The 23,189-nt window shown below is 46.3% G+C and overlaps 1 pseudogene; it reads left to right on the top strand.

Moving 5' to 3' along the window:
* The first annotated feature begins 6,824 nt into the window (after positions 1–6,824).
* LOC148775625 (2-acylglycerol O-acyltransferase 2-like) lies at positions 6,825–19,791 on the top strand (annotated as a pseudogene).
* The last annotated feature ends 3,398 nt before the right edge of the window (positions 19,792–23,189 follow it).

Raw genomic sequence — 23,189 nt, forward strand, 5'->3', positions numbered from 1 at the left:
GGGACAGGATGGCAGCATAGGGGCTATACTGTAAGCTCTCACACCTGTTGCAGGAAAATAGCTTTTCTTCCTCCAGAAGCTAATCAACCAATAATTATAAATGTGGAGCATTTCAAGAATGTAGATTTGAGTCTAAATCTGGCTCAACCCTTTTCAGTGGCTCTGGGCAAGTCATATCCCCTCCAATCCTCAGTTTTGCTATCAGAGAAACAAGTATCACAGCATGCACCTTGCATTTTGGAGTGAAATAGGTATAATGTGATAATTAGCCATTCTGCATCTTGTGAGAAATGACACAAGGTAGGTATAAATAGCATTTGGCCATAAATGTGCCCAGCCTCTCACTATGGCCTGTTCTGACTGATGACATGAGTGCTACCGGGTCCCAAGAGAGGGGGGGAATCAAGAACAGTGGGATTGAGAAGGGGGAGTGATAGCTTCCACCCAGGAAGAGGGAGGTAGTGGCAGGTGGTTGGGGCAATGAAGGAAGGCCAGGTTTGCCAAGGAGAGAAGTGCCCATCCCCTGCAAGTTTCCCTTGCTGGTAATGAACCACTGCAGACCTTAGTGTCTGAAGGCAGCAAGGATTTATTAGGTCCGCACTTTTGTGTGTGGCTGGGTGGTCCTTCTAGGAGTTCCTGCCCTCCCGCTTGCTTTGTCCTAGGACCTGCTGATCTCTTTCTCAGGATGCTCTGTCTCCTCAATTTAGTCAATCAAGGTAATCACCTTCTTTGTCACATCAGCTCTGTCTCTCCCTCCATCCTGAATCCCTCCCTTCCAACTCATTGTCCTGATCACTGTCGGCTACTCACGTTGTGGATTAGTTTAGGGTGAAAGGGCCAGGAGCATTAATGGATGAGTCAACTATGTCCCAAGGGGGCTGGGGGCGACTGAGAGTTCCTGCTCAGTTCACTCATGAGGAGGTAGCCAACCTGTTCTACTGTAGGGGGATAGTCTCAGAGCCTTGAGTAGGGCTGGACAACATACTCCCAAGCTCACCCACGAAACTTCCGGCAGAAGGCTTTAGAGCCCTTCTTGTAGGCATGTCCATTAGCCTGGACATTGCCACTTACCAGACTTCTCCAGAGCAAGCCAGTCATGAAAGAAAGAGAGAGTCTGCGACAGAGATAGAGAAAGGCAGACGGAGAGATGGAGAGAGAGCCGCGAATCTTCTGCAACCTAAACTCTGAGTCACTCACTGTCAATTCTACCTTATTCTATCAGTTGGATGCAAGGCCCTAAGTCCAAGTCACACTCAGTGGGAGGAGGTGACACCTGGAGGTGATCACTGGAGGCATCTTTGCAGGCGCTACCACAGTGACAGTCTATGAACCCTCGGAGGCTGAACTTGGCAACCCCAGTGCTGTGGAGGCTGCAGGAGGCTGTCTGCCTGGAGGACACAGGCCGAGATGCCCACACAGCAGGGCCCCAGGTGGGGCAAATGTGTGGGCCCAGGTCAGAGGTGGGAATCATGGCTGTGAGCCCAGGCCTGGCTGGGATTCAGTACAAAGTGCCATCAGACTGAGGGCACCTGGACGGGGGATAGGGGGTGAGAAGAGACTGGTAGGGCCAGAGGGAACGGGATCCCCTTCATTTACCACACAAAGAGGGAGCAGGAGGCATGATCTTAGAGGAGGGCTGTCTAGTTATGTTCCCAAATAGGAGTATTTGCTCTGGACTTTTTGTGAACAGAAGTGCTCTTTTGTGTGTTAAGCAATGACACTGGGCTGTTTGTTCTGTAGTCGGCCTCCCCATAGATACAGAGAGCCAGGAGCTGCACAGCAAGGGTCCAACACTACACAGCACCTGCTCCCTGACACCCTTTCAGGGCCCCAGCCTGCCCAAAGTGACTTGCCCTTGTGAGAAGATCTCCCACCAACACACAGGCTGACTCACACAGCCCGAGGAGCACAGGAGCTGTCAGATGTGGCAGAGAGACTCAGAGGCTGTCAGGGTTGGACAGAGCTGGAGTCTCCTCCTGAAATCAGGCTGCCCTTTGACCTGGAACAAGTCCTCAGACATCATTTCTCACAAAAGATAAAGGGCCTACTGGGGCCTAACCTGGTGATGACAAGGGCCTAACCTAGCCAGACTGCTGGATGGTGACAACAAGTGGGACAGAGGTCAGCCAGCACAGCTCTGCCAGCAGCCACGTGGTCCAGCCAAGCCTCATCCTCTCAGGGGGGACTGTGCTTTGCTAGGGATTAGGAGGAGGCAGAGGTGGGAGCATGGGAGCTGCTGAGGGAGCAAAGGCAGAGGGGAGGGAGAGGACAGAGCACACATGGGTGAGACTTCCTGGTGAGGGTCAGATTCAAGTGTGGTTTAGGGAACAGGAGGCTGAGGTTTAGGCCTTTGTACAGCAAAGTTCTATCTAGATAGAGCGGGGGCAGGGCAGATGGGGTCCCTGGGGATGCCTGGCCTGCTGTCTGGGGGGCTACTGTCCAGTCCAGGGGTCAGGAATTCATTCCCTGGGTAGGGAGGAGGCCTTGGAGGTGCTTGAGCTGGAGCGGGTCATGGACCAGATGGAGGGGCAGTGGATGCCTCAGGCTGGACTGAGCATCTATCTTAGTGATGCCACAGCAAGGCAGAGTCAGCTCCCTGAGCCACTGTCTAAGAATCCACTACATGCTGGGCTCTGGGTGGTTGCTACCCACAGAGTATCTCAATGTAACTGACAGTGACCTCCTCATACAGATGAGGTTCGTATCTAGAATCCTGGTCCCAGTATGAAAGCTGCCTGCACAGGCATCCTGCTCTCACCTTGCCTACTGCGGCCTCAAACTCGGGAGAACTGTGTATTGAAAACAATGGCACCAGCTGTAGCCATGGACTCCCAACAGCACCTGCACTATGTGCCCACACAACTCTCTTTCCCTCCCGTCATCACCTATAACAGCTTCATCCCTAAATGAGGGTACAGCCAATGCCATCTCTTCCTTATCCCTTCTGTTTGTAAATGCCTGGTAATGGATTTAAAAGACCTAAGAAGGTTTGCGTCAATCACCAGCTTAGTTTTCACTTTTCTTAGATTGTTGGGCCAGAAAATTCCTTCTCTCAGCTATTTTAAAAGGGACCCTGAATAGAACAAAACATCAATGCCTGGTCTTATTAGAAAAAATCACTGATGAAGGATCAAAAGGGCCACCTCCCTCAAATAGTGTTAAAGTGTCTGATGTTCTTGTTGGAGTTGCCTAGATTAGTGGGCATATCACCTCCATATGTTGTGGTACAGATCTAGATTTTTGTATTATTTCTTTTTTCTAACCAACCATAGCCTTTTCTTTGTTGTTATTTAGTCATTAAGTCATATCCAACTCTTTGCGATCCCATGAAGTGTAGCCCACCAGGCTGCTTTGTCCATGGGATTCCCCAGGCCAAGATACTGAACTTGGTTGCCATTTGCTTCTCCAGGGGATCTTCTTGACCAAGGGATTAATCTTGTGTCTTCTGCATTGGTCAGTGGAATATTTACCTCTGAGCCATCAGGAAGCCACCTATTTGTAAAATACACTATAAATTACCCAGAAATGAAGAAAACAAAGAAAACGAGTTCAATCCAATTTTAATTTATTAGTTTAATTACACAGAGAACTACTCTGTCACTTTGCTCTAAAGTTTCTGAGCAGTTCCTCTCCAACTCTGTACTTACCTTGTCAGGAACCAGTAACAGGCAGGTCCTCAGACCACACAGGAGCAGCACTGCCCCAGGATGTATGCCTCAGCCTGGTTGTTGGCCTATAAGGGGATTGTGAAGTGAGGGGCACAGAAACCCCGGTGGACTGCTAAGCACTGTACATAGGTCACTAGGGGCTGTCATCTCAGCCCCTGATACCTGGTAGGATGAGGGGCTCTGGGAAGAAAAGGAGTTTTCTGAAGTCACACAGCTGGAAAGTGGCCAATGCAGGACTGGTCTCAGCTCTCATCAGGGCTCTTCCAACTTGCCTTGAGGGTGGACCCTGGAAAATGACTCTCAGATGCACCTTCAAGGAAGGAGGGGTGGTCTGAGCTGCAGAGCTGCCTGCACAGGGGCAACTGATCCTAAGACAGATCCAGGCTGGATGTCAGCCTTGGCCACTTTAGTCCAATTCAGGACCACTCTGATGGGCCATTTTGGTTTGCCTTTGCCCTCTGCCCAGTTCCACTGCCTTCCTTCTTCATAAATGGAAATGCAATGAATAAAGTCATAGTCACCATTCATGATGTTAAATGGAAATCAAGACCCCTAACTTGATGTCTCTTTAACACCAGCAAATAAGATGTCTGAATTTACCAAGGAGGAGACATCTGCATCCATGGGACACTGATATATTCTGGGTGAGATGTAAATTGGTGCTGCTGTTTGGGAAAGCCTGACACCACTACTCTGTAGCTTGCGCAATCGTGTAGGCTTGGACCCAGCCGTCCCTCTGGCTGTTGAGACTGTGGGAGGGAGAAAGGACACAGAGACTTAGACCAGTGAGAACACTGGCGTCAGCGAGAATCAAAGAGGCTTTCTGTGGGGATGGGAAGCAGCGTTCCCATGCAAGAGATACGTACATCAACAAAGACTAGAACACGAGCTTATCATAAAATGATATTCAAATGAACAGTGAACATTTTGTTTTCACAGAAACTTTTTAATGCTCAACTCGTGGCAATATGCATGGGAACAGTATGTTTATTAAGTCCAAGAGAAAAGATAATTCACTGACAGAATGAAACATTCAAATATCTTCGTCTAAAATTAAGAAGTACTTTAATTATAGACAGATTCAGGTAGAGCAGATCCAGATCCTCCCAAATCAAGTTTCTATCTTTCAGAAAAGTCTCTTCTCGACAGAATTGCTTTTCCTGTAAGTTTAGTAGGTTCTGGAGCAGCTCATTACTGTGCTCACTCAACCCCAACAATTGCCCATGACCAGCTAAGTGGAGAACAATACAACGAAACCTCCAGCGCCACTTTACACCTGTGCAGGGGATCTCTCAATACATGATTTCTGATTTAATGAGACAGCTATCACTGAGAAGGGCAGCAATTTCATCAGACACTGACTGAAGCTTATTTGGAAGAATGGTGTTCTTCCTGAGATGTTGATCCATAGCCTCTCTACTCATAGGCCTTTTTCTACTATTCTGAAGATACATATTTTCCAGTCCATATAGTAACTTCAAACTTGGCCTGAAGCTGATGAAGGCACAACCTGCTGGGTGATCTCCAGCAGAGAGCCAAGGATGGAGGCTGCCATGTGGTTCTGGCCATTTAAATATTTTAAAATGTGCTCAATCTCCATTAAGCATTAAGAAACCACTATTAAACCCAGTAAACTACACGAGGATCCTTGAACAGAGCAGTGAAAGTGCAGAGTCCTAACCAGTTGACCACCAGCATAACGTGTAATGACTTTGGACAACTCTATGGCTATGTGGAGACTGTAGCAAGGGCAGGAGAGAGGAAGTCAAGTTCAGTTTTTTAGACAGGCTGTGCTGGAGGTGCTGAGGAGACTAGCAGAGAGGATGTCAATACCCAGCTACAAAGTCAAGTCTGGAGCCCAGGAGGAGGTCAGGCTGGAGATGCAGTTTGCAAGTGCTCGTCCTGTAGACAGACTCCAAGGCCACGAGCCTGGATGAGGTCTCTGCTGGAGAGAGGGTGGAGAGGAGAGGGAGTGTCCAGGGACTGAGTGGGCAGGAGGGCCCTCAAGCACTTAGTCTGCTGAAGGACAAGAGCCACTGTGGAGACCCATGAGTAGCCAGAGGGGCAGGAGGCAAACCAGGAGAGGGTGGTGTCCACAGGCCAAATGGTTTCAAGGAGGAGGGAGGGAACAGTTGTGTCTGAGGCTGCTGAGAGGTCAAGATAACAGCTGAGAACTGACCACTGGATTCAGCAGTGTGGAGGCCACTGGTGAACTTGTCAAGGGCAGTTCCATGGAAGAGTGGTGTCTGAAGTCTGGAGGAGAGAGGACAGAATGGGAGTGGAGGGTGTTTAATGCAGATGGCTCTTCTTGAGTTGTGCTGTGCAGGTGAGCTGAGGAATAGGGCAGGAGAGGGAGGAGATGGTGGGGCTGATGGATATTTATATGGCAACTGTGAAGGGAAGATATGTGAAGAGGAACCATTGACCTGGTAGATGAAAGGAGACAATTACTACAGCCAAGAAGTTCTGTAAGTGAAAAGAGGGCAGGATTGCCCTATACTTGCTGCTTCACTTGCCAAGTAATGGGCAAGATTTGAGCAAAGGTGATCTAGCAGATAATGTATTGCCTGAGGAGTAAACCGTACTTCTCTTCCCCGATACTCACCTAGGTTCAGACCAGGTGCTTTTAAAGATTTCTCCTAAGAAACTTGTTTCTGCAATGGCACCTCATGGTTGGCTGGTAACCCACCCCTATTCCCCACAAGTGCTTAGAAAACTGCGGGCAGCAATGAACCAGAGGTGTCTCAGGCCACAGCAGAGCTCAGAGAAGCCTCCTGAGACAGCAGATTAAACAGCATGGTGGAGTGCACCCCCTTGTTTGTGCCTTGGGAATGCAGGCTGTAAACATTCGTGGTCCTGGCCATGGGTAAGGTGAGCTGTTTGGAAACTGGTAACCTTGGGCACCTGTCACTTCTGGTGCACACAGTGCTTTGATGGGAGGAAAATGCAGATCCTAAAGGGGTTGCTAGCTCAGCGCCTGGGGATCACGGGAATGAAGGACATCCTGCTCAGATGGCCATTGGGAGCTTTACCAGATGGAGTGTGTATGACTATCTGTGTCCACGCCCAGGCCAGCCTGGCCCCTGGGACCATCAGGAACAGCACAGGGAGGTCTAGTAGCCCTGAGCCTGGAGCTACAGTGAGGGCAACTGAGAGATGGAAGGTGAGCCCACCAGTGCCAGAAACAAGAGATTGTACCTTGTCCCTTATCCTGAGGGCAAAGGGCAGTCCCAGGAGGGCTTTAGGTACTGAAGTGACATGGTCCTATCTGTGTGTGATAGGCTGCAATAGAAGGATCTCAATTGTGTTGTGGTGTCTGGGGGAGGCAGATGACATGGAGAAGTTGTTACTAAATCAAATTTGGGCCTGCTTTCCTGAGCACAGTAAAGCTCATATACTGATATTTGATTGAGATAAAAATTTTTAGAAAGTGCAGTGTTTATTGCAAGAGCCAAGAAAGGAGTCTAAGTATGTATGGCTCAAAATTACAGAAACCCCCCCATGAATTTCAGGGAATGGTGTCTAGAGACTGGGTGAGGTAGAGTTTCTGGGCACATGATCAGCTCCTAGACAATCATCTGATTGCTTGGTGGTGAGGTAACGGAGCCAACATCACCAACCTTCTGGTTCCCCCTGGTCTGAGGTCTACAGACTGGTGAGCAGCTTCCTCTACCTGGCGGGGGTTCAGTATCTGGAAAACAGCTGAAAGATGAGGCTCAGAATATTATCTATAGCCCTTGAGGAGTTAATAAAATTTCTTGATTTGTTGAATAAGTTAAACTATTATTATTAATATTTTCTCTTGTTGACTGTTTTCCTTTCTTTATTTGTTTATCATTTCTCTGGTGAATTTTATCCTTTAGAACTTTGGGAAAGCTTATGAGGCCACAGTATTTCTACAAATGAGGGGCAGACTGAGGATATGAGAGGTCTTTTCTAGGAAGGCGGCATATGTCCTGCTCAGGTACAAGGTCACAGTTTACACCAGGGGTCACAACGTAGGTCCATGGGCCAAATACAGCCACCTGATTGTTTTTGCATTTGTACAACCCAAGAGTCAAGAATGGTTTTTACAGTTTAAATGCTTGAAATGATTTTGTACCTATGCAATATCCTAGTTGCCTCTTGAGCCTCACATTCTGAATTATGGCTCTGAATTCTGAAAGGATTCCTTACCCTGATCTAGGGAGGCTAGCAGTAGGTAACGAGATGGGGCCCCTTTTCAAAGATTCTTAAGAGATTGTCCACAGGCAAAATGTACAGACTGGCAAGAAAGTAAGGGCTTGCAGTGGACCATAAATGCTGCACATGTAGTGAACAGCTGGCTCATGCTGGACATACAGCTGGTATTTGGGGGAGGGGCATAGAAGTGGCCAGAAAAGTCAACAGGGACATGTCACCACAGACTCAAGTCCCAGACAAATACTTTCTAGTGGGTTACTTGTTTATTCTGTTCTTTTTTTTTTTTTTAATTCACACTCTCACACAGGAAGGTAAGCTCCTTTCAAACAGGTGGTCTTGTTCTCATCTGCATCTCCAGCTCCTTGAAGAATTAATGTTGGTATATGTTTGTTAAATGAAAGAATGTTGGGAGCATAACGGAGCCAAAATAGTAGAATTGAATGCCAGGTCCCATCCTACTAGCTTTCTGGGTGACCTAGCCAACCTGGTCTCAGTGAAATGGGGTTTTGCATTTTTCTTTCTGGGTGATAGAAGGGGAAAGAAGGGATCTTCCTTTCTCAGGGACTGGAAATACTCCCAAGTTTGGCTTTGCCTGCTGACAGGAGTTAAAAGGTGAGCCCGAGGTGAGGTATACTGAGGTGTAGGAGAGTTCCTTTGGTCAAGTGGAAATGCAAGCTTTTTAAATCTTTTTTCTTTTTCTGAGTGAAAAATGAATCCACGCTATTGTTACTCATTCAGACAGAATATGTATTTTAAAAATGAATCCAGGGAAAAGTGAATCTTACCCTGCAGGGAGCCACTATGAACAACTTGGGTCTTATTCTCTAGACCAGACATGGGAGTTCTCATTTCATGGGTACTGAGGTTCAGTTTGGGAAGAGGAAAAGAGTTCCAGAGATGAAGGATGGTGATTGTTACACAGCAATATGATGAATTAATGCCATCAACAATACACTAAAAATTATTTCAGGTATATGCCCGGGAGTAGGAATGCTGGGTCTTATGGTAGCTCTATTTTTGGTTTCATGAGGTATCTCCATTTAGTTCTCTATAGTGCCCATGTCAAGAAAACCATAATATGAAAAGATCCATGCACCACAATGTTCATTGCAGCCCTATTTACAATAACTAAGACATGGAAACAATCTAAATGTCCAATGAAGAGGAATGGATATAAATGGAATATTACTCAGTCATTAAAAAACACAAATAATACCATTATAGCAACATGGATAGACCTAGAAATTGCCATAGTGAGTGAAGTAAGTCAGACACAGAAAGACAAATATTGTATGATATCACTTATATGCAGTATCAAAAAAGGGTACAAATAAATTTATTTATTTACATAGCATATGGACATTGAAAACACATTTATAGTTACCAGAGGACCAGAATGGAAGGAAAAATTGGGAGATTTGGATTGACATATATACAGTGCTATCCATAAAATAGATAACTAATAAAAATCTTTAGAGAGCATAGGAAACTCCACTCAATATGCTGTAATGGTTTATATGGAAAAAGATTTAAAAAAAGTGTGGGTATACATATATGTATAACTCATTTCATTTCCTGTACACCTGAAATGAACATAGTATTGTGAATTAACTATAAATGTTATAAAAGATAATACAATAAAAATTATTTTGATACATGTTATGTTTAACATAGGTTTTACTGCCATAAAACTTGAAAAGACAATACAAAGTACATCTAACACAGCACTGAAATCAGCACTATGAGGGCAGGTATATCTGCGTTGTTCACGGTTGTAGCGCTCGCACTTGGCACATTGTGTGAGCTCTGAATAAAGTGAGCCTCTGTGAGCCCTAACCTACTTTGGCTTATGCATTTAATTACTATTCAGACTGGGTCAAAAGTCTCCTCTCCCTGGAAGTCAGCCATGAATGACAAGCCCAGTTCACCCACTTTCAAATGCAATACAAGTGGAAGCTGACCTTCTTTAACAGTTTGAGCACATGGTTTCGCGGAGGGAATGGAATGGAGAGGACACAATATTCTCTAAGAATAAAGTCCATTGGCATCAGATTAAAGACAGCGCTACAGACCACCTGAACCTGAGTCAAAGCCAGGATTAGCCTGTGAAAAGGAACTCAGAATCCCAAGACTGGCAGGAATTGCTCACTGGGCCTGTCCTCACTCTGCTGCACTCCTGATGGACAGGCCTCTTCCTTCCTCTCTCCCTCCTTCAGCAGGAAATGGCCTGGCAGCAGAGCAAAGAACTGAACAAAACCTAAAGAACTCAGGGAGTTGTATCCACACTGAGCAGCTTAGCGTGGCCAGAACAAGAGGCGCATGTGGTGAGTGAGGCTGGAGCAAGAGGGGATCAAGTTAGCAGTGGGGAGGCTGAAGTCAGGCTGAGCTTCTGGAGCTGAGCCTCAGCTATGAGAAGTCATGTGGGGACTTCAGCTAAAGGGGAGATATATCTATGGAATATAGGACTTATCTATGGGAAGATGGGCTGAGGTAAACAGGAAGTGGGCTAGGTAGAAAGCTTCTTCATTCACAGGACGGATGCTCGAAAGATTTCATCCTGTCCCATCTCTACCAGGCACTTATTGAGCACCTGGTGAATACAGACTACTGAATAGGGCAGAGATGGTGGTAGAGGGAGAAGACTGAAAGGAACGAGGTGTCTGGGAAAAAGCGTCATGGGAAAAAGCCAGTTTGAAGTTAGGTCTACCTGTTCAAACCCAATCTCCCAGTGTGACACGGGACAGGCTCATCTCTTCTTCCTTTAAGGCAGAGTACGCTGACCCCTTACTCTTGGGGCGAGGCTTGGACAGGACTGTGTTGCTGCTGCTAAGTCACTTCAGTTGTTTCCTACTCTGTGTGATCCCATAGACGGAAGCCCACCAGGCTCCCCCGTCCCTGGGATTCTCCAGGCAGGAACACTGGAGTGGGTTGCCATTTCCTTCTCCAGGACTGTGCTGCTAGTGCTGGGCAAATGGGGAGAGCTCATGCCTTCATACCTCTGATCACTAATGCTCCTGCCTCCCTCCCCAGGCATTGTCTGCTCTGTGGTCTTCATAGGCCTCCTGTTCACAAGATTCTGGATCTTCAGTATCCTGTATGTGATCTGGTGGTATGCGGATCGAGCCAAGCCTTGGCAGGGGGGCAGGCAGAGTGATGTACTAAGGCACTGGGTCATATGGAGGTACATGTAGGACTATTTCCCCATCTCGGTGAGTAATGGGGGTGGTTGTGTTGTGACCAGGATGGAAGTTCCCAAGTGTCCATGGGGAAGCATGTCCCTGTGTGCAGTGAGCAGAATACTGGGCCGGGAGGCAGGAGACAGGCTTTTACCCCTTTGTGACCTGAGAATAGTCAGTTTCTGTCTGGGTATGCTGTCCCATGTGTAGAGATGTGGAGCCAATATGAGGACTGATGTATGAAAGAGATTTGAAGGTTCTGTGGGCCAGGTAGTATGGCACATATGCGTATCTTAGCACAGAGGTGTAAAGTTTTAGTAGTGCAAGGCAGGGACAGGCCCTTATCTGGAGGCAGGCACTCCTCTGGACACGGAAGAGAAGCGTGTATAGAGTGTAACCTCTGAAGGTGAACATCACAGATTCTAATAAAGGGTCTGCAACATGCCGGCTGTATGACCTTGGGTGAGTTATACATGCTTGCCGAGGCTCGACGGCTTCATATGTAAAGTAGAGATGCTGCCACATACCTCATTGAGTTATGTGGATTCTTAAGGAGTCTTTGGGCCTAGAAAAGAAAACAACAGTCTCAAAGACCCTTGCTGAATCATCTAACTTCGGAGAAAACAAAACAGAACTTTAGGTTCTGCCCTGATGCTCCAGGCCGGTTGCATCTATCTGGGACTTATCACCCCTTGTTCAGAAACCTTCCACTCCTTACACCCGCCCAGAAGACTTATCATCTCCTGTCTGGAAACCTTCCATCCCCTACACCTGCCCAGAAGACTTATCACCCCGCTGCCCAACTACAAATGTCATCTCACTAAAGAATACCCAAAATATCCCACCTGATTAACGTTTCCCTTATCGCTTCGACAAGCCTCCCTATAAATATGAAGCCTCCCTGATCCCTCTCCGTGCTCAACCTGGTCATTAGGCCGACTGTCGCCCCTCTTTGCCTGAGTAAAGGTAACTTACTTCTGTTGAGGTCGTCTTTCATTTTTCTGCCTTGGCCCAAATTATACCTTACAGATTCCATGACACAGCAGGTCATCCTGGGGCCTCTAAGATCAACATCTGGCTCTCTTTTCACACCTGGAGCTGTGATCAATCCCACATCTGAAAGAAAAGTGGTGCCTAGTTGCTCTGTGCCTGTCTTATCTGCATCTATTCTGTCCCTACTCTGACAAGCTATCTCTCCCAGAGTATTTCTCCGCCTGGGCACTATTGATCTTGTGGGAAACTGAACCTGATTTCCAGAAATTCCACGTGCACAGTGTTCAGAACTGTAGGCCACTGAAGTCCTGTGGCATCAACACCTGCAGAGGGCGGGCAGTACCGCCAAGTGTCCAGCAGAGGAGAGATGACATGCACTTTGACCTCCCTGTCCTGGACTGAGGCCTGAAAGGGGCTACGGTAGGCAGATTCTGGACTCTGTCACCCCTCAGGAGAACTTCCAAGTCATCCTCACCCCCTTACAGAGCAGGCCCTGCAGGAATTTTAGCATGGCAGGAGGTAGGGCAGCCAGGGAGAGAGTATGCTGTCTACTGAAAACAAGTGCACAACCTTAGAGTTGTGAGGGGTTTTGTCCTGAGATGTTACTGAAGACTGTGGTCAGCAGAGAGCCTCGCAGCAACCTCTGAGGAGCTGTTCTAAAAGGCAAAGGAGGCTCAAGACTTATGGGTTTTGCTGGGGAAAAAAACCACCTATGTAGGCAAACATCAAAATATTACTGCCAGTCACAAAAAGTAGACAACTCAAGTTATTGATTTTCATGTTTTTCTCTGTGTGGGGAGGTGCAAAATCTGGGCTCACAGCAGTCGTTTCCTTGGTGTGCATCCTCACTCACTCTGACCAGTATCCTCTTTTCCTCCATCCTGAGTTCCTTTCCAGCCCCATTGTCAGTGGCGGCTACGGTGGCTGCTGGCTTGAAGGCAGGCAAGCAACATTCCTTGTGTTAACCACTCTGCTGGGCCTACTCCACAACACAAACTTTTCCACTGCGATTATATGAGCTACTACCTAATGGTAGAGTTTCTAGTGAAATTAGGAGACTACTTCTGAGCACTAGAACTTTCTAAACACACCCTATGGGCTTCCTGAGGAGCTAATGGTGGAGAATCAGGCAGTGTTTCTCCCAGGACAAGCTGCCTCCACCTCATGCTGAAGATCAGTCCAGGATCTGGGTTTCTCTGTGAAGATTTCGTTATCCTGGAATAGCAGTGTCTGCAAAGACTAAGCCCTGAGCAAGAGTACAGTGCTGTGGGCAGGCCGTGACCTGCTGTCAGGAAGTGCTGCAGGCTTGGCAGGACACCTCCCTGACCCCTTCCCACCCACACCTGTGGGCATCACCAGGACTTCATGCTCCTCCTCCTGGCCCCCATTTCCTTCCACACAGGAGTCTCTTACACTGAGTCATGGGGGCTCAAGGGTCAGCCCTGATCCGGGACAGAACTCTGGATGCCACAGCCCTTGGAGAGATGCTCACTCCCTCCTGTGATGGCTCCTTCATTTTGGGCAGGCTCTACCTGGGATAAAGTCTCCCTTCACATAGGACAGGGGCTTGTGTCTCCATCACCCTGCCAGGAGTCTCACCTCTGCCTTGGGCAGGGGCCTTCCTTCCCTGGTGGGCGGTATTCAGTTCAGTTCAGTTCAGTTCAGTCGCTCAGTTGTGTCCGACTCTTTGCAACCCCATGAATCACAGCACGCCAGGCCTCCCTGTCCATCACCAACTCCCGGAGTTCACTCAAACTCATATCCATCGAGTCGGTGATACCATCCAGCCCTCTCATTCTCTGTCGTCTCCGTCTCCTCCCACCCCCAATCCTTCCCAGCATCAGACTCTTTTCCAGTGAGTCAACTCTTCGCATGAGGTGGCCAAAGTATTGGAGTTTCAGCTTTAGCATCAGTCCTTCCAATGAACACCCAGGATTGATCTCCCTTAGAATGGACTGGTTGGCTCTCCTCGCAGTTCAAGGGACTCTCAAGAGTCTTGTGTCTCCTTCACCCTACCAGGAGTCTCATCTCTGCCTTGGGCAGGGGCCTTCCTTCCCTGGTGGGCTGTATTGGCTTCATGCATTCATGGGTCCGTTCTCTCTCTCTTCTTCCAACCGTCTCCCAGAGCATCTCCTTTGCCCCAGACCTGCACCAGGAACAAGGATCCTCAGATAAGCCATTTCTAATTTCAGGACACTCACATGGGGGTGTCATATCCCTTGGGGACACATAGAAGAGGTCAGCACAGACAGTTAGCAGAGACTGGGGAGGGCATGAGGTGCAGCCCCGATTCACCAGGCTGCTCTCCTTGCAGCTGGTCAAGACTGCCAACATGGACCCCTCCCGGAACTACCTTGCTGGCTTCCACCCTCATGGGATCGGGGTGATTGGAGCTTTTACCAACCTTTGCACTGAGAGCACGGGGTTCTCCTCAGTTTTCCCAGGCATCCGCTCACATCTAATGATGCTAAACTTGTGGTTCTGGGTCCCTGTCTTCAGGGAATGCATCATGTCTGTGGGTGAGTCTTCCCAAATCTGGCCAGCCCGAGAGGTGAGGGCTGGAGACATGGAGGAAGGGTGTCAGGGAGGGCTGCTAAGATTTCTGTACTTCCTGAAGAGCATGTGCAGTGGAGAAGGAGGCTAGACCCAAGGAAGCATTTCCCACAGCTCTGTGCCCAGCAATGACCTTAGTGAGGGGTTGGGAAGAAGGGAATGATAGAGTCCCAGCCCTCAGGGAACTCCCAGCTGCGAGAGGAGGGTGAGTGGAGACCTGCCACACGTAGCCCACAGTCTCTCCCTGTCACCCCATACCTAACCACCTTCCTCTCTCCCCAGGGCTGGTCTCAGCAGACAAAGAGAGTGCTGCTCACATCCTGAGCAGGAAAGGAGGTGGCAATCTGCTGTCCATTGTTGTTGGGGGCGTCCAGGAGGCACTGAATACCAGGCCTGGAGCCTACAAGCTGGTGCTGTGGAACCGCAAGGGCTTCATCAGGCTCGCCCTGATGCACGGGTATTGGGGAGAGGGCTCTGTGTTCAGCTGGAGGTTGGCAAGGACTGTGTTTTTGTGGGATACACCAGAGATTAAGGCAGATTCTATTTTGGCAGGTAGATTCTCAATCCATTGACATTGAAGGGTCTATCTTGATGATCGATATTTTGTCTCATTCCCAAATACCCAGAGAAGATTCTAGAAGGGAGTTTTGGTGATTAAAGGGAATAAGTGTCAAAGGTCATATTGTTGAAAGCTTGCATTACATCTGAGTCGAAGGGAGTTGGACAATAAAGTTTGAGACATAGCTTAGAGCTGTTCTCCTACAGCATCTGTGAAGAATACAAGGTAGCTGGGGCAGAAGAGATTTTTCAGAAAATTTGGACATATTTTATATCTAGGAGGACTCTCTGCAGCATTCTGGACTCCCTGTCATGTTACAACAGTCAGACAGTGGCCCTGAGACAGGCCAGGTCCCAAGGCCTTGGCAGGTCTGAGACACACCCAAAGCCTCCTACTCTTGTCCCAGGGCTCCGTCCTCTGCTCCAGTTCCTGCTCACTAGGTCCCTTCAGGGGGCTAGGTGACCAGCTATGCCTTCTTGCCCCTCCACACGCCCTCTCCCTTGTCTCGCTCTAGGGCAGCTCTGGTGCCAATCTTCTCCTTTGGGGAGAATGACATATATGACCAGGTTGAGAGCTCTCCTCGTTGCAGTGGTTTCAGGACCGACTTCACAAGAGCACTAGAGGCTCCATCCCTCTCTTCTATGGCCGTGGAGTCTTCCAGTACAGCTTTGGTCTTGTGCCCTTCCGCCGACCCATCACCACTGTGGGTGAGGCTAGACCCGGGCTGGGAGGGGAAGGGCTACAGAGAAAGAGGCCTGGGCTTGTGCTGCAAGGAGACCTGGACACAGAGCAGCGCACCCTTCACTTTGTGGAGCACAAGTTCTAGAGTGTGAGACAGACACAGAGGCAAGTAACCCTATGAAAGGCAGTCTAGAATGAGAAGAGTAACAGGGGCGTGAAGCCCAGTAGCCACTACTGATTCCTGAGCCCCTGCAGTGTCAGGCACTGCACTGGCTCCTAACATGTGGCAGCTTAGTTTTCCGAACAACTTGTGAGGAGGAACTCTCATACCCATTCTATTGATTGCAAACACAGACCCACAGAAGGTAAATCACTTTGAAGAGATCAGGCTGCCCTTGGTATCAAAGTTGAGGTTTGATAAGGGTATTTGCCTTTTTATTGTGCGAGACAAGGAGGGTATAATTCTGACCACAGGGTCTGCTGCTGCTGCTGCTAAGTCACTTCAGTCGTGTCCGACTCTGTGTGACCTCAGAGACGGAAGCCCACCAGGCTCCCCCGTCCCTGGGATTCTCCAGGCAAGAACACTAATGACAGTAATTGGAGAAGGTGGATACAAGACCATGGCAGTTCTGTTAGCATTGTGTGTAAAGTATCATTCAGCAGGCTTTGAAGGAGAGCCAGAGGGATTTCCTTGTAAATAATGGTCATGGGCTTTAGTCCATAGACTTAGCACCATCTTTCAGGTATCTGCTTTCTTCCTGACTTCCAACAGGTGTTCATCTCTACTCACCCAGTCATTTCTTAGTTGAGTACAGGTAACCTCCTCTACCAAACTTTCTTTGCATTGTGTGCTGATATTCTCATGAATGTTATAATGCTGCTGCCTCTAGACTATTCCCAAGAGAAGAAGACATGGCAACTGCTTTCTGATCCACCTCCTCCCACAGCCACAGTCTCTTCCAATAATGGCATCTGAGGCTCCAAATCCACCTTTCCATGAGGCTAAGAGCACATCCCTAGAGCTTGCAACCTGGCACTATTGTTCCTGGCTCAGTTCTGTTCAGTCCCTTAGTCGTTTCCTACTCTTTGCGACTTCATTAATGGCAGCATGTCATGCCTCCCTGTCCATCCCCGACTCCAGGAGTGCACCCAAATTCATGTGCATTGAGTCGGTGATGCCATCCAGCCATCTCATTCTCTGTCATCCCCTTCTCCTCCTGCTTCCAATCCCTCCCAGCATCAGTCCTTCCAATGAACACCCAGGACTGATCTCCTTTAGGATGGATTGATTGGATCTCCTTGCAGTCCAAGGGACTCCCAAGAGTCTTCTCCAACACCACAGTTCAAAAGCATCAATTCTTTGGCACTCAGCTTTCTTCACAGTCCAACTCTCACATCCATACATGACCACTCAAAAAACCATGGCCTCGACTAGATGGACCTTTGTTGGCAAAGTAATATTTCTGCTTTTTAATATGCTATCTAGGTTGGTCATAATTTTCCTTTCAAGGAGTAAGCGTCTTTTAATTTCATGGCTGCAATCAGCATCCTCAGTGATTCTGGAGCCCCCCAAAATAAAGTCTGACACTGTTTCCACTGTTCCCCCATCTATTTCCCATGAAGTGATGGGACCAGATGCCATGATCTTAGTTTTCTGAATGTTGAGCTTTAAGCCAACTTTTTCACTCTCCTCTTTCACTTTCATCAAGAGGCTTTTGAGTTCCTCTTCACTTTCTGCCATAAGGGTGGTGTCATCTGCATATCTGAGGTGATTGATATTTCTCCCGGCAATCTTGATTCCAACTGGTGCTTCATCCAGCCCACTGTTTCTCATGATGTACTCTGCATATAAGTTAAATAAGCAGGGTGACAATATAGAGCCTTGACGTACTCCTTTCCCTATTTGGAACCAGTCTTTTGTTCCATGTCCAGTTCTAACTCTTGCTTCCCGATCTGCATATAGGTTTTCAAGAGGCAGGTCAGGTGGTCTGGTATTCCCATCTCTTTCAGAATTTTCTACAGATTGTTGTGATCCACACAGTCAAAGGCTTTGGCATAGTCCATAAAGCAGAAAGAGATGTTTTTCTGGAACTCTCTTGCTTTTTTGATGATCCAGTGGAGATTGGCAATTTGATCTCTGGTTCCTCTGCCGTTTCTAAAACCAGACTGAACATCTGGAAGTTCACGGTTCACATATTGCTGAAGCCTGGCTTGGAGAATTTTGAGCATGACTTTACTAGCGTGTGAGATGAGTGCAATTGTGTGGTGGTTTGAACATTCTTTGGTATTGCCTTTATTTGGGATTGGAATGAAAACTGACCTTTTCCAGTCCTGTGGCCACTGCTGAGTTTTCCAAATTTGCTGGCATATTGAGTGCAGCACTTTCACAGCATCATCTTTCAGGATTTGAAATAGCTCAACTGGAATTCCATCTCCTCAACTAGTTTTGTTTGTAGTGATGCTTTCTAAGGCTCACCTGACTTCATATTCCAGGATGTCTGGCTCTAGGTGAGTGATCACACTATCGTGATTATCTGGGTCATGAAGTTCTTTTTTGCACAGTTCTTGTGTATTCTTGCTTCCTCTTCTTAATATCTTCTGCTTCTGTTAGGTCCATACCATTTCTGTCCTTTATCGAGCCGGTCTTTGCATGAAATATTCCCTTGGTATCTCTAATTTTCTTGAAGAGGTCTCTAGTCTTTCCTATTCTGTTGTTTTCCTCTATTTCTTTGCAATGATCGCTGAGGAAGGCTTTCTTATCTCTCCTTGCTATTCTTTGGAACTCTGCATTCAGATGGGTATATCTTTCTTCTTTTCCTTTGCTTTTCACTTCTCTTGTTTTCACAGCTATATGTAAGGCCTCCTCAGACAGCCATTTTGCTTGTTTGCATTTCTTTTCCATGGGGATGGTCTTGGTCCCTGTCTCCTGTACAATGTCACGAACCTCCGTCCATAGTTCATCTGGCACTCTATCTATCAGATCTAGTCCCTTAAATCTATTTCTCACTTCCACTGTATGATCATAAGGGATTTGATTTAGGTCATACCTGAATGGTCTAGTGGTTTTCCCTACTTTCTTCAATTTAAGTCTATATTTGGCAATAAGGAGTTTATGACCTGAGCTACAGTCAGATCCTGGTCTTGTTTTTGCTGTTTAGAGCTTCTCCATCTTTGGCTTCAGAGAATATAATCAATCTGATCTTGGTGTTGACCATCTGGTGATGTCCATGTGTAGAGTCTTCTCTTGTGTTGTTGGAAGAGGGTGTTTGCTATGACCAGTGTGTTCTCTTTGCAAAACTCTATTAGCCTTTGCCCTGCTTCATTCCATGCTCCAAGGCCAAATTTGCCTGTTACTCCAGGTGTTTCTTGACTTCCTACTTTTGCATTCCAGTCCCCTATAATGAAAAGTCTACATGTTCCTGGCTACATGACCATAATCAAGTAACCTTAAACAAATTCTTTAACCTCCCTGAACCTCATTTCTTCAGCAGTCAAACAGGAATAATAGCAGGTTCTGACCTCCTCAGATTGTTAGGATGACAGAAGAGATAATGCATGCAAATGCCTGCTGGCTGTATTGTTGATATATTAGAATTCTCGAGTTGCTAACATCTTCGAATCTATGACCCAAAGTAGAATTGAAAGGGAGGGAGAAAGAATGTTTACCTGCTCAGATGACCATTGTGGTGTGAACATCAAGGGCCCCTGAGCCTTCAGTGGTTCCTGCTCTGGGCCACACTCACCTCTGTGTCACACTCACCTCTGTGTCTTGCAGTGGGGAAGCCCATTGAGGTGCAGAAGACACTGCATCCCTCCCAGGATGAGGTGGACACTCTCCATCAGCGCTACATGCAGGAACTGGAAAATGTCTTTGAAGCCCACAAGCTCAAGAACAATGTCCCCAGAGACCAACACTTGGAATTCTGCTGAACGCCTCCTTAGGGGACGGGTTCCTCTAAAGGGCAGGACTGGCGTTACTCAGGATGGAGGGAGGTGCTGTTGAAGTTGAAAAGTTAAAATTTTACATAACCTCCTGCTCCTTTTGCCTCTGTAACTCAGCTTGCTCCTAGCAAAGTGTGGATCCTGTAGGTCTCAGATAGTGGGGACTCGCAATATTCGGAACTGGAGCTTATCTCACTCACCCTTGTCCTTCTCTTTGCAATTTCCCAGCCCCTGGAAACCCACAAACCCACTTAATCATGGCTGTCTGTGTATCAAACTCTGTAATCCCTTTGTTCGTGGCTCAGAACTTGGAGTGTTAACTCCTCTGGCCCACAGGCATAACAACGCTGAGTTCTCCAACTCTCCAAGTATGTGCTTGGTTTCTCAAGTACTGGTTTCTGCAACATTTCTGGATGCCCCAGTGACATTCCAACCATGTCGGACCCTTGAACCACTGGACTGGTGGCTTGGCTGGGCTGGAGTGAAGGATTCCCAGATGAACAAGGAGGCGTGCCACCGGAGGACATTCCGGGTTCTCTTTTGGGCCGGTGTTCCGACTCTCCCGATGGCCGAGCCCCGACTGGACTCATTGGAGGGATGGACCAACTCACCAGGAATGGCCACAGGATCAGTAACGCCCCGGGGCCAGTCCCCAGTCAGATCCTACCCCAGTGGGCAGAAGAGGAGATTGATCACCTTCTTGGAGCTCCCATGAAGGGAGCAACAGTTAAGGAAACCTGGGGACTTGAGAGAAGGGAGCCTTTGTGACAGACTCTGAATGATTATGAGTGTGTGATTGCTGATTGAACAGAGTGAGAGAAATTTTTCTTTTTGGAAACTGCAAAACTAATTCTTTCTGCATATGCAATTAAAAACAACTGGCTTGTTAAAAGCCCTGCTAGGAAAAAGCTTGATGTTAACCCTTTCCATGTCCTTGAAATACAGAGCCAACTTTGCCTGACACCTCAACCTTGGGCATATTAGATCAAGCAAAGAAAAAAAAAAAAAAGAAGTGTCAAAGGGATATTTTAAATCTCACACAGAATACTATAAGATCTCTGTCAGTCTGTCTGTCTGGTTTTATGTATATCTCAGTGTATGTCTTTTGTTTTTTTTCTGATAATATTGTTGAAGTTGTAAATGAGTTTAATTTAATTGGCCTCAAGGAAAGTAAGTGCTAAAACTCCTAGAGGAGAACATAGGCAAAGCAAAACCCTCTCCGACATAAATCACAGCAGGATCCTCCATGACCCACCTCCCAGAATACTGGAAATAAAAGCAAAAATAAACAAATGGGACCTAATTAAAATTAAAGCTTCTGCACAGCAAAGGAAACTATAATCAAGGTGAAAAGACAGCCTTCAGAATGGGAGAAAATAATAGCAAATGAAGCAACTGACAAAGGATTAACCTCCAAAATATACAAGCAGCTCCTGCAGCTCAATTCCAGAAAAATAAGTGACCCAATCAAAAGATGGGCCAAAGAACTAAACAGACATTTCTCCAAAGAAGACATACAGATGGCTAACAAACACATGAAAAAATGCTCAACATCCCTCATAATTAGAGAAATGCAAATCAAAACCACAATGAGATACCATTTCACACCAGTCAGAATGGCTGCTATCCAAAAGTCTACATGCAATAAATGCTGGAGAGGGTATGGAGAAAAGGGAACCCTGTTACACTGTTGGTGGGAATGCAAACTAGTTCAGCCACTATGGAGAACAGTGTGGCAATTCCTTAAAAAACTGGAAATAGAACTGTCATATGACCCAGCAATCACACTCCTGGGCATACACACCGAGGAAACCAGAATTGAAAGAGACACATGTACTCCAATGTTCATTGCAGCACTGTTTATAATAGCGAGGACATGGAAGCAACCTAGATGTCCATCTGCAGACGAATGGATAAGAAAGCTTTGGTATATATACACAATGGAGTATTACTCAGCCATTAAAAAGAATACATTTGAATTAGTTCTAATGAGATGGATGAAACTGGAGCCTATTATACAGAGTGAAGTAAGCCAGAAAGAAAAACACCAGTACAGTATACTAACGCATATATATGGAATTTAGAAAGATGGTAACCTTAACCTTGTATACGAGACAGCAAAAGAGACACAGGTGTATAGAACAGTTTTTGGGACTCTGTGGGAGAGGGTTACGGTGGGATGATTTGGGAGAATGGCATTGAAACATGTATATTATCATATGTGAAATGAATCACCAGTCTATATTTGATGCATGATACAGGATGCTCAGGGCTGGTGCACGGGGATGACCCTGAGGGACGATAAGGGGAGGAGGGAGGAGGGGAACACGTGTACACCCAGGGCAGATTCATGTCAATGTATGGCAAAATCAACCAATATAATATTGTAAAGTAATTAGCCTCCAATTAAAAAATATATATATAATAAAAAAAGAAAAGTAAGTGCTTAGAAATCAAACAATTCTAAATAGAAGAAAAATTAATCTAAATAAATTTCAGATTCATGTAAACTAGGAAATATTCAATATTAAATATCTAGTATTAATGTTTGTTTTCTAATCTAATAAAGAAGTAGGATGTATGTTTTTAAGAAAGAAGATATAAAAAATGAAATTACATTTTATAAAGGGAAAAGAAAGTGGGTCTGACTTATAGGTGGTTGTTACAAAAAGTCATTAAAAAGTTTGTGGAAAGTGGACCTTGAAAAAAAGTTTTGTGCTTGGTTAGGACTGACTAAGTTTAAAATAAATTTAATTAAGTTTATCTAAATGAGTTTAAAGTAAGCTGGTGCAAAGAACTTGACCTTTCTCTCTGTTAAGAAGACATAGTTTATTCAGTTGTTGAACTGCTTTTAATAATACATTTAAGTTTCTTTACCTCTTAATTGATCTGTTTTATATTTACCCTTGAAATCTTTTGTTAACTTTGACTAAGTGAATAACTTATTTCACCGTAATTTATATGATCCTACCTGACTGAGTGTTATAAACCCTTTCGACATGTATTGACAAAGCTTCCTAAATAACTTGATTTCTAGCTAACTTTGGGATGCTTCAGAGGGCCCCTGAGACATCTCAGAGAGCTATTAAGCTACCTGGGTTCACTGATCATGTTGAACTACCTGAGAAGCACTGCTGAAGGGGTGACAAATCTCAGGTTGTACTGTATGGCTGATGTTACTAATATAGATAACCTAAAATTATGTGATATTCATATAGATCTGATTGCCTGATAAGATATGGTCAATTATAATTCTAGTTGTCATATTAAAGTTTATGAACAGGTTTCTTTGTTTATTGCAATAGAATCAGATTTTAAACATGCCTTCTATGCTTTTCCTCTCATGCCTTTGGAAAAATACTGCTAGTTCTTAAAAATTTATGGAAAAGACTTTCTAAGATTAAGCATATAAACAACTTTTGTTACTAACAGTAA

This window comes from Moschus berezovskii, chromosome 14, assembly GCF_049115385.1.
Source record: "Moschus berezovskii isolate FMDL1 chromosome 14, NW_MosBer_1.0, whole genome shotgun sequence".
In the NCBI taxonomy this organism is placed as follows: domain Eukaryota; kingdom Metazoa; phylum Chordata; class Mammalia; order Artiodactyla; family Moschidae; genus Moschus; species Moschus berezovskii.